Raw genomic sequence first — 11,122 nt, 5'->3', positions numbered from 1 at the left:
GTACGTCAAAAGTGACACATTAAGTATACTAGTTGTGTCACTTTTGGACCAGAGCGAGACAGAAGTACGTCAAAAGTGACACATTAAGTATACTAGTTGTGTCACTTTTGGACCAGAGCGTGACACAAGTACATCAAAAGCGACACATAAGAGTGGTCAGTTGTGTCACTTTTAATAAATATTATGTCACTTTTTCCAAAAGTGAAACAAATGAAAATAATTTTTTAAAAATATTTCTCATTTTCGTATTCGATCGTATTCATTTCTCAACCTACATCCTATACATTATAACCAAAACCCCCCATTAACCTGCTTTATGACAGAAACAACATCCACATACATTAATAAAACATCACAACCAAAATCACTTTAACCTGCTTTATGATATGGAAACAACATCCACTTGGGAAAAAAGAAAAAACATTCAAAACAATTAACTTCTATTGATTTCATGGATCAAACCTAGTATCTATTATCCAGTTTGACTCCCAACAAAATAAGTCATTCCAATACCAAAATAATCACAATAAATTGTGCAAAAAAAAAAAAAAAAAAAAAAAACTACATGACGCCAACGCTATCCTAACAATATCTTAGCTTGTTGTGCGCACTTCCAACACCAAAAAACCTAGCTGCCATCTATTCATCTGTTAATCGATCTATGCACCTGCATCATATCATGAAGTCGTCATTCCACTATGACTAGTATATAAAATTAAAAAGTAAGTGAATCAAGAAGGGTATATTGCACAAGTAAGAAAAAAAAATCGATAATAAAAGTATATATACATAAAGAAAGGGAAAATATGGAAGCCCACTTACCCAAATTAACTACTAAGTTAACATCACCTATCTTATCACCCCTGCTAACAGTTGATCACCACCCAATCCTCCTCGCTCCATGTCCTCTTCACATCCAACAAAGATTGCTCTCAATGGCTCACGCACTTTGCCCAGTGTTCGGATAACCTACAAACAAGTAGCAGTTAAGCTACATTAATCGCTGCTTTGTGTAGAGAAATATAAACAGTAACCATTCTATCAGTGATTATGTTTCACTAGAGCCAATCGAATTGATAATTTTGACAAGAGTGAAATTGAGGAGTGACAGTGAATATATTGGTGATTAACACTTTCTATTATATTTTGGCACCTTGGAACTTACCATTTTCCCAAATAGGGGAGACTCAGTACTTGAGCGGCATACATGCATATGAAGTTAATAAACACTCCTTCCTTTCGTATTAAAAAAAAAAAATGAAAAAAGCAAAAAATGATGGATATTTGACAGTAGATATGATATCATGGGAAGATGGTCTGTCCTAGCAAGGCAATTTAAAATGTCTACAACACCAAAATTTAAGGATATAATGTCATAAACAATCACTGATGTATAAATTCCAAAAAGAATCAGGTGCTAAAGATTAGAAACCAAGAATGGCACCACAATAACACGTTATGACAAATTGACAATTCGAAAGGCGAGATATAAGGTCATATATATCCTGAAACCTAGTGCTGCCTTGCACTGGGCATGCATGCACATACTATATGGGGCATCCATACATACGGGCAAATGTAAATTTCACACTAATTCTTTCTTAAATGGTGTGAAAAAAAGGTAATCACATGCAAACATTTGACTTTCTGATTTTATATATAAAAGTTTTCAATGAAGAAAATATGCTTGACAAAACCCAAATGCCCTATACCCGTAGGATTGACTCAACAAACTTTCAGAACATAAAGGAAATCTTTTAACTTACATTTCCACCAGCAGCCTCGACAATATCAGAAAGGGTGTTGACTGACGGTTGGACATGCTTAGCAAGGTGAATGTCATAACCTTTTAGCAATGCTTGAGGACAGGCTTTTGCTCTAAGAACAGCATCTTCCAGTTTTGATATGTATTTCGATACATAATCTTCATCTTGCAAAATAAAAGGTAATTCATCTGCAACCAGAGGAAAGATAAAAAATATTCACAAGAAACTTGTTAAACATTGTGTAATATAGTTGTCTTCACTCACCAAGAAATATTCTTTCCCTGGAACTCTCTTTTAACTAGTTAGTTGAGACTACCCAAGCTCTTCATAAATGGGGTGAAAAATTCAAATTAAAGTGTGTTAGTCCCTGCCGCTGGCGAAAACAGACATATTCCGCATATTAAGGACGCGTTCTATACATACTCAAAACACGTTCTTCATTACATGATCGTATTCTAATTATAGTGACTAGAAATGCAGAGTATTATTCTATAGCACACCTCCCATACAAGGTGTCCTACTTTTAACACAGATAGAAGATATTTTGTCCGATTGTGGTGAATCATGTTTAACGGTGATAAACTTTCAACAATGTTTTTTTTCTAAAAAAAAGGATTAGCAAGGACGTCATGAAGACCAAGCACCTTCTCAGAAACAAAAAGTGCAGATGTATTAGTTGAAAATAAGTTATAATTGGGTTAAGACGTTATTATATTAAGCCTCAATCACAATGCAGTTTGAGACAGAAGAAATATGAAGTCAGTTAGATCTTTTTATGGGCATAGCAGTTCACCACTTTTTCTTAATAATAACGATAGCTAAAGACAGTTAAATAGACTAATCTAGAACAGAGAGCAACAAAGAAATTTCGAGTCATTCTTGCTTTCCCTGTAATAACATGTGTGCTGACACTACCATCCGAGGTTATATCACCACCAAGATTTCCAATTATCTGGTGTCATTATCAATTGAAATCCAGTGGTCAGAAAGAACACAAATCCAGATATATATATACATGGAAACTAAATTCCAATTTATAAGGAACAATGGTTTCTTAAGAGATTCAACTAATAAAAAAATCTAATCCACAAATAATATACAATTTATATAGCTCCTACAGTACTCAATCAAAAGTTTTTATATCAGAATTTATGCATTGAAGCATGCAACTGTCAACCACTTTACTTACGAGATCCCACAATAAGTTAACTACTAAAATAAGCTATGACAAGGGCAAAGCTGATTTGGTTCATATAATATTAAGTAATAAAACTCGTGATATGCAATCAATATGTTGGAACTTGGAAGGAACCAAAATAAGACTTAAATAAGGATCTAGATTCTAGGATCTTGAATTTTGGTCTAACAAGATATGTTCAGCCGAATAACTTCGACAAGGCAAAGTCGTTGTTGCTTTTACCACAAAAGTGCTAATTTCTTATCTCCAAAAGCATCCTAGTATGAGTTTCGCCGAATATATCACAAACATAATTTGTCCAATGTAGTATATAAATAAGTTGGATTTCTTGAACAGTTGAAGATGGAAGAACGTGCATTCATAGTAGAATCCATACATGTTCAACATCATATAACGAATAACAGGACTCACCTTTGTGAGAAACGATTTCTTCTCATCGTTGGCAATATCCATCAATGTGATTCTGTGACATTGTACTTATGGCAGAATTTTCTCTTGATTGTGAACTTCATTTTCAGCAACACAAACCAGTCGACTGTCTGCACTTTGCACTGCGTGAGAACTATTCTTTAAAGCATCCTTAGGAACAACATCCAAATAGGATTTATCTTTAGATGTTCTATTCTTTAAAGCATCACTACCATCAACCTCCATATAGTAATTATCTTTAGAGGTGCTCATGGAGGAAGCCTTGTAACAAGAGTTCTTTCCTTCATCATGTTCGAAATTGAATAACTTGTTCCTCCAACCGCTCATCCTCTGAACCATAAAAATTATCAATCCTCAACTGTCTTACTAAGATGTACCAAATAATAATTTTCTATTGTAAATAAATGTTTGGTAACATGATCCATAATTAGCATCCAAAACATCAGACAAGTTCTCAAACTAAGGTATCGCAAGAGATAAATCAGTACTTGGTCAATAAAATTAAATAAAAACGAAAAAAATATTACCTTTATTTTCTTGCTCGTGAGAGAGAGAGATAGCTGGAAAGGGAATTGGGACGGAGAACGAGGGATGGACGAGAGACCGCTGGGTGGGAGAGCGCGCGTGGTGTTAGAATGCCGGTGAGAATTAGTTAGGAGGAAGAACGGTGAGGTCTCTTCAGCGTTTTTGCGAGACAGACTTTTTATTTTTTTTTCTTCTGTGTTTTTTCCTTTTTTAACCCTAAGTGTTATTTTCCAAATCACGACTTCCAATTTCATGGCATAAACAATTACTCGTGTCGCTTATATATTTTGATAATTTGTTAATTTTGTTTTTGATTTTTTTACACACAGAAGTGACACAACAAGGCAAACCACTAGTGTCACGTTCAAAGAATGGGACACAAAAAATAAAATTAATTGTGTCACTTTTCCTAGAAACAACACATCAGCCCTCGTTCCATAAAAAAGTGACACATCAAAACTCTGTGTGTCACTTTTTTCTAGTAAGTGACACGAGACAAAAAAAATAAGTGACACAAAAAGCCCTTCTTTTAGTAGTGAGAGATCAGTTATTACCTGTTCAATTTCAGAGAACTTCACAAAAGAGTCCTCAGGAATCGACCAATCAAAGCAGTAAAGATTCTCCATCATCCATGCCTCTTAGGCAGCACACTGTTACCTATTTGGAGTCCCCAACTAAGAGCAATTTGTGCAGGAGTCTTCAACATTTCTCTAACACCATACTTAATCTTAAATGCTTATGCACAATACTCTTTAGCCATGCTGAGCTAGGGGAACCTAATGGTTAATATCCCTGCAAAGTGAAGGCCATGAGATATGGAAAAAAGCTTTGCAAAGAGGGGTATAATATTAAAGTTAGAAGCTTAAGTTCCTTAAAACTTATAACTCATGGATAGATGTACTCCGTTCAATTAGCAAAAGGCACGCAACTGAGACTGTTGCCAAGCTGGGTGGCATTCCACCGGATTGATAGCAGCAAGGACACTTGAAACTTCTAAAAGCTCTCCGATCCCAACTTTTTTGACAAAAACATTTTAATACCAATAGCACGAGACTTGCCAAAATCATAAAGACCCTCCACTGCTTTCCAAGGTACTAGGAAATTTAGGTTGGAAATTCATGTAAATCTATTATAGTTTTCACACATGGGCACTTGTATGTGGCGGTTTTAAGAACAACATATAGACAGGGATTGAGATATATATCTAAATTATCTGGACAATGTAGTTGAATCATTAAAATGTGATAATAAGATCTCATTAATGATTTGACCTTATTTTGGATGTAGAAACTTGAGCATGTATACTGATTACTCAAAGCAACATACATGCAAATATACAATGATATACACTAATACAGTGATACACGTACAATTACACATGACCAAGTATAATAAAGATTGGAGAACAAAATTTTCTTTCTCTAGAATAGAAACAACTTATTTGGCCTATTAGTTTAAAAATCTCAACAAAAAAAGAATGGGCTTCTCAGAACATCCCATAGCATCAGTGTTACTTAAACAATTCAACAACCGAACCGTTATCTATATATATCACATTACTGTGAACTAAAATACTGGATATGTTAAAGAGGTGCTGAGGTGGGATGGTCGACGAAGTAGTATATTTCCAAGGAAACAATAAACAATGCAACAATATACTATACATTACTACATATTTAATCAATTACTAATTCTCTAGAACGGATTTACTCATTGCACTAAAAAAATGTATTTAAAAACAAATATATCAAATAAATACCTGCAATAACACTGTCAAGAACGAAAAAGAACTGTTGAAGGACTGAGACGAATGCAACTAATGAAGAACATAAAATGAATTTAAACATCCAAAAAGAATATAATAACTTCAAATTAATCCAAAGAGAAATGAAGTAATAATTTCATTCTCAATTTCAAGTTTCAACTAAAAAATTGGACACAGGTTTAACAAAAAAAGATCGAAATAGGAGACACCAGGACACATACTCTTCACTCTAATAACAACTAAGTTTGGACCAATTACAATAGCCAAGCCCAAAACCTATTAAAGTACTAGCTATTAAAGTTGGTTTATATGTAAGTCGAATCCGGTATGACTCTCAATAGTCTCAATTCAAACATATGAAACAAGTTGGCAGTACTAAAAAACTGTAATATAATTGGAACAATATATATGTGCAATGTTTTTGGGGTTTGGAGGGATGACATATCTGGCTGCAGACTATCTTTCCAAGCAATGCAAGTCACAAGAATAAATATAATAATGGTTTTGAAAGTTTTTTTTTTGTAAACTCTACTTCAACTTGGAAACTTCAAGTGATGATAGTAAAATTAGTAGTGGGTCACTGCCTCATGCCTCATTGGTTGGGTTAGTTGCTTATACTCTTAGGAGTCTTACGCGAAAAAACCATACACATTTTGTGCTTGAATTAGACCATAAATTTTTTAAATATAAAAACTATCATAATAAAGTATTTATTTTACATCACGAAAGATACCTAAAAGATCCCGGGCGTATGTCCGGGTTCAAAATCTAGTAATTTTCTAATGCACATAACTGTATGTAAACTCCGATTCCGCCATACCAGCAAGTAGATATCTCATCACAGATATTCGCCTCAAAGCATGTTTTCTCATCCTTACATTGGGTAGTATATTTCAATTTTGTTTTGTTACGAAATTTTAAGATTCCGCTAACATGACATGAAAATATGTTAACAGATGGGAGCTAATTGATTTATTTGGTATTTTTTGCATGACCAATAAACTTGCCCATCAATCTCATTAACCATTTATTATGGCTTTGAATGGTCATAATAATTGACAAAACCATCGATCTATATATTAAATATCATTAAGTAATAAATAATAACTATTTTAACCATAAGAATTCAATGATAAGACAAAATTACGGGTTAACAAAAGAATTTTCGAAACTCAATAAATAATTTAAGGGTGATCTTGGACACACCTATAAAAACACTCCCGTACCCCAACTTTAAAATAAATAAATAAAATTATTTAAGACATATTTAGGTTCCTAAATTACATTTTTTTATTATTAGGCATACCCTAAACAAAGTAAGTCTTTTACTTATTCTTCTTTCTTTAAAAAAAAATAAAAAAATAATCTTGAATTCTTCTTCAATAATTTACCTCGCTCTCTAGCAACATTTCTCTCACCAATAAGCATGATTAAAAATCAACAACTAATTATTTTGAATTCTGAAGTGCAAGATTACAAGGTCGTGTGTTGTTGTTGTTTTTGTTTTTGTTTATTATTATTATTATTTTTTCTCCCCTATTGGAAATGCCCCAAATGAATTTGGGAGATATTATTGGATTGAAGTGGTTATTGGAGTATGGCAAAACCTTTAGTTAGTTATGGGGTATGGGAGTGGTTTTATGGGTGTGTCCAAGATCACCCTAATTTAAATACATTAAAAATAGTTTTTTTAATGACTTTTTTTGGAAACCATTATGATAATCCATTATATGAAAAATATTGTATTATGAGTTTCACAATTGATTTTGGATATAAAAAAAGTTGTTTGGTAAAATTAAATGAGATAATCCATTAAAACATAAACAAACAAACAAAAAATAATAGAGCTTTCCTTTTGAAATGAGTTGCCATATTTTTATTCTTTTTGGTTTTTGGTAATTTCTCTTTCCATTTTTGGTTTAACTATAAAATCAATAATTAATTTCGGATGATCTTGGACATACCCAACAAAACACTCCCGTACCCCAACTTAAAAAAAAAATGATTTTAGACACATTTAGTTTCCTAAATTACCCTTCTTTTTTATTAGACGTACCCAAGATATTTATTGACTAAAACAAGTCATTTACTCTAAGTAATTAAGAAGAAAAAGACTGACGGGTTTTTTCTTTTCTTCTTCTCCAATAACCTCTTATTCTTATTCTTTTATCTCATCAATAAACTACACACACTAAACTGGAAATGAAAATATGTATACTAAACCAAAACGAACTAGCAGGATTGATGCAAGTTCGAGCAACTCGATCATTTGATCTCGAGTAGATTGGATGACTGGTACTGTGTAGTAGACATGAAATCAAATTCTGTACATAGGGTTTTGAATTCGATGCATAAAAAGATACAGACCTGGTCCCGAAGAAGTGCTTAATATACAGAACCATATGTCCCATGTCCAAGAAGATTTGAATCAGTGAAACTATCAGTCGAAAAAATAATTTCCTCATAGGTGAACACGACAGGCTTCTCCATGTCAAAGACTTCAGTCCCCATACCTACAAGAAAATAAGATGTATATATAGTTCAAAGCACTGAACCTTGATAAAATAAAAGGTAAAGAAGAAAGAATATATCACTGATTACATAAATAATCCAAATGAATTTATCAGAAGCACAAATAAAACACTGCCTACATAATAATGGCAGGAATCTGAATCCCACCGGCATGTCAGTATTTACACAAGAATGAACAAAAATGTTAAACTGGTGACTTTGTGAAAGAGATAAAAGTACTATTCAAGTGTGTGGACATCAAGACATGTGGCTGACAAATAGCATTATCACTATGTAACAATGGCACCGACATCGTCTAGTATCCAAATGGTTAGAAGTTTCCAACACAGTGACCTACAAGAAAGCTGATACAAATTTCTATTGAACGTGTCTACATGCATCCGAAACACAGGGAAAGACATAATATTCAAAAATTTAACTCCTAAACAAAAGCTTATGGACGTTAAGAAGGTCAGTGGGTTGAATACCTTTGGGAATATTCTTTTGACGATTGACAGGTTCTCCATTGTTGGGCTTCTAGTCCTTAGACTTGACACATACTGACCTTCTTGAGGTACAACAAAAACTTGTCCTCCCAAGAATGTGAAACTTGTGACCAATTTTTCCATCAGGATTTTTGGCATTACTTCTAGGGGATGGATGACAGCAACTAGAAGATTTGAAAGAAATGCACATGAGTGCAATAATGAAGATTAGAAGAAGACCGGTACCTGAGCCCCCAATAGTCCATGCATATGGAAAATGAGATTTATAGTTCACTTGATTTGCTGCATAAGAGGGAGTAGCATGTCACTTGTTATATATCTCAACAGTATAATAAGTATTAGTAGGAAAGTTCTTGACTTATGCACATTTTATAATGCAATGATTTTTCGTTCACTTTTCTCCTCCACTGGATATTGAAGATTTGAAGATCTTTCATAAAACCATGTGAGGTTTTCTACTTTGTTACCGGTAACAAACCTCAAACAAAGGAAATACACCCAGAGTATCGGATTTCTGCTGGTAAAGTTTTCAGTGAAGTTGTTTCACCACCATTGTGGAGAGTGGGCTACTAGGAGAAGTCAAGTTATTAACACTAAATGGACTACATAAACGTGTTCATTTGATGTTATATCAAATGTTTTTAGATACCCCTCTAAGTTAACTGCAAGAACTGGCTTCAGTCTTTATCTTAAAATTAAGAATCATAGTCTTCACTGTAAATATAGTATTTGTCAAATACCCATTACTAGTTGGTGCACAAAAACAATTCTTCATTACAAAAACATACTCAAAATATTTCTTGTCAACTGCTATATCTTCGTGAAGTACATCAAACATGGATTCTAGTATAGGTAGAGTATGGTTTAAACTTGGTTTGAAAGCAAGAAATGAAATGCATACTCTAGTTGTATTAGTGCAAGTAAGAGGTGTAGTGGGATAAGAAAAGAGAGTGTGTCTGTTAAGAAACAAGAAAGCCAGAGTGAAGAAAAAATCCATTGCTGCTGGGAGAAAAAAACAGGGGAAGTGTGTAAGGAGGGAGTAGTGAGGAGTACAGTTGGAGTACAACAAGACAGTGATGGTTAGACAGGTAAGTAAGAGAAGGTGATTTGAAGATGATGGAAATAAACCGGGAGATTTTTATAGGGAATCTAAGTTAACTAATTAAACGACCTTTGAGTTAACTGTAAACTAGCGATACAGCGAAGGATGAAGAAGAATGCGAAAAGAAACTTTCTCTAATAAAAGGGTAGAAATAGACGTGTCGTTATTTTATTTTTTATTTTTTTTAATTCTTTTGCCCTTATGGAAAATACACAAAAAATATATGGGATATATTATTGGATTTAGGCAATTATTGGGGTATGACAAAAATTTATGTTAGTTATGGAGTATGAGAGTATTTTATTGGGTATGTCCAAAATTACTCTTAATTTATATTTGATTGTTTGCTATCATTTTTTCTATAAATATTTATCTAAAAACTATTTGTGTTAGAATTGATTTTAAAAATATTGTCAAACACACTTCAGGTATAGTCTTCGAGGGAGCTCACCAAAAATAATATTCCAATAGCACATGAGCACCACATTCTCTAATGCACAAAATCCTATATATGTAAACTCTGATTCCGCCAACAAAATTCAAGTACCAGCGAGTAGATATCTTTTCACATATATTCACCTCAAAACATGTATTCTTCATCCTTACATGAGTTAGTATATTTCAATTTTTTTTTTTTTTTGTTACAAAATTTTTAAGTTTCTACTAACATGACATGAAAATTTGTTAACAGCTGGAGCTATTTATTTGGCTTTTTTTTGGCAAGACCATTACACGTACCTAGTGCTGTCAATGGATTAGTTTGGGTCGGATTAGGAAAAATCCTAATCTGAACCAATAAGAAAATTGAGAATCCGAAACCGAACCGAACCGATAAAAAAATTGAGAACTCGACACTAAACCGAACCGACAAGATATATTACAAACTGAAACCAAATCGACCCGACCCGAACTGAAAACTATAGAATCAATTAAATCCTAAATTAAACAATTAATTTTAGCTACACAATTGATAAACATATACAAAATTAATTTTATCCACACAATTGATAAACATATACAAAATTATTCATAAATATTACTAAAATGCCATCTTATCAGTTTGGGTTCATATAGGTTCGGTGGAGGACACAAACCCGAAACCAAACCAATATCTCGGTTTCGGGTAGGTGGAGGGCAAACCAAATTACCAAAACTCAAACCATTTTTTATCGATTTGGTTCGGATCGGTTATCGAGTTATCGAAACCCATTGACAGCCCCATACCCCTCTATCTCATCAACAAACCAATTGTCATGGGTTCAAATTGAATGGTCATGGTAATTGATAAAGACATTGATCTAATTAACATCATTAAGTAAA

General features: G+C 33.3%; 1 long non-coding RNA gene across 3 annotated transcripts; it reads right to left on the bottom strand.

Moving 5' to 3' along the window:
- Positions 1-423: 423 nt before the first annotated feature.
- On the bottom strand, positions 424-4,170 carry LOC147499087 (uncharacterized). Of its 3 annotated transcripts, none has more exons than XR_015195700.1 (5): positions 3,921-4,115; positions 3,376-3,723; positions 1,767-2,718; positions 823-969; positions 424-667 (listed from the first exon to the last, which is right to left on the bottom strand). It is a non-coding gene; the product is annotated as an uncharacterized LOC147499087 (long non-coding RNA). The 3 variants fall into 3 exon arrangements; XR_015195701.1 differs by having other exon boundaries at positions 1,767-2,089; positions 3,921-4,114; XR_015195699.1 differs by having other exon boundaries at positions 1,767-3,723; positions 3,921-4,170.
- Between the last annotated feature and the right edge of the window lie 6,952 nt (positions 4,171-11,122).

Source organism: Coptis chinensis, chromosome 5 (assembly GCF_015680905.1).
Source record: "Coptis chinensis isolate HL-2020 chromosome 5, ASM1568090v1, whole genome shotgun sequence".
Taxonomy (NCBI): Eukaryota; Viridiplantae; Streptophyta; class Magnoliopsida; order Ranunculales; family Ranunculaceae; genus Coptis; species Coptis chinensis.
This window is presented reverse-complemented; position numbering and strand designations above follow the sequence as displayed.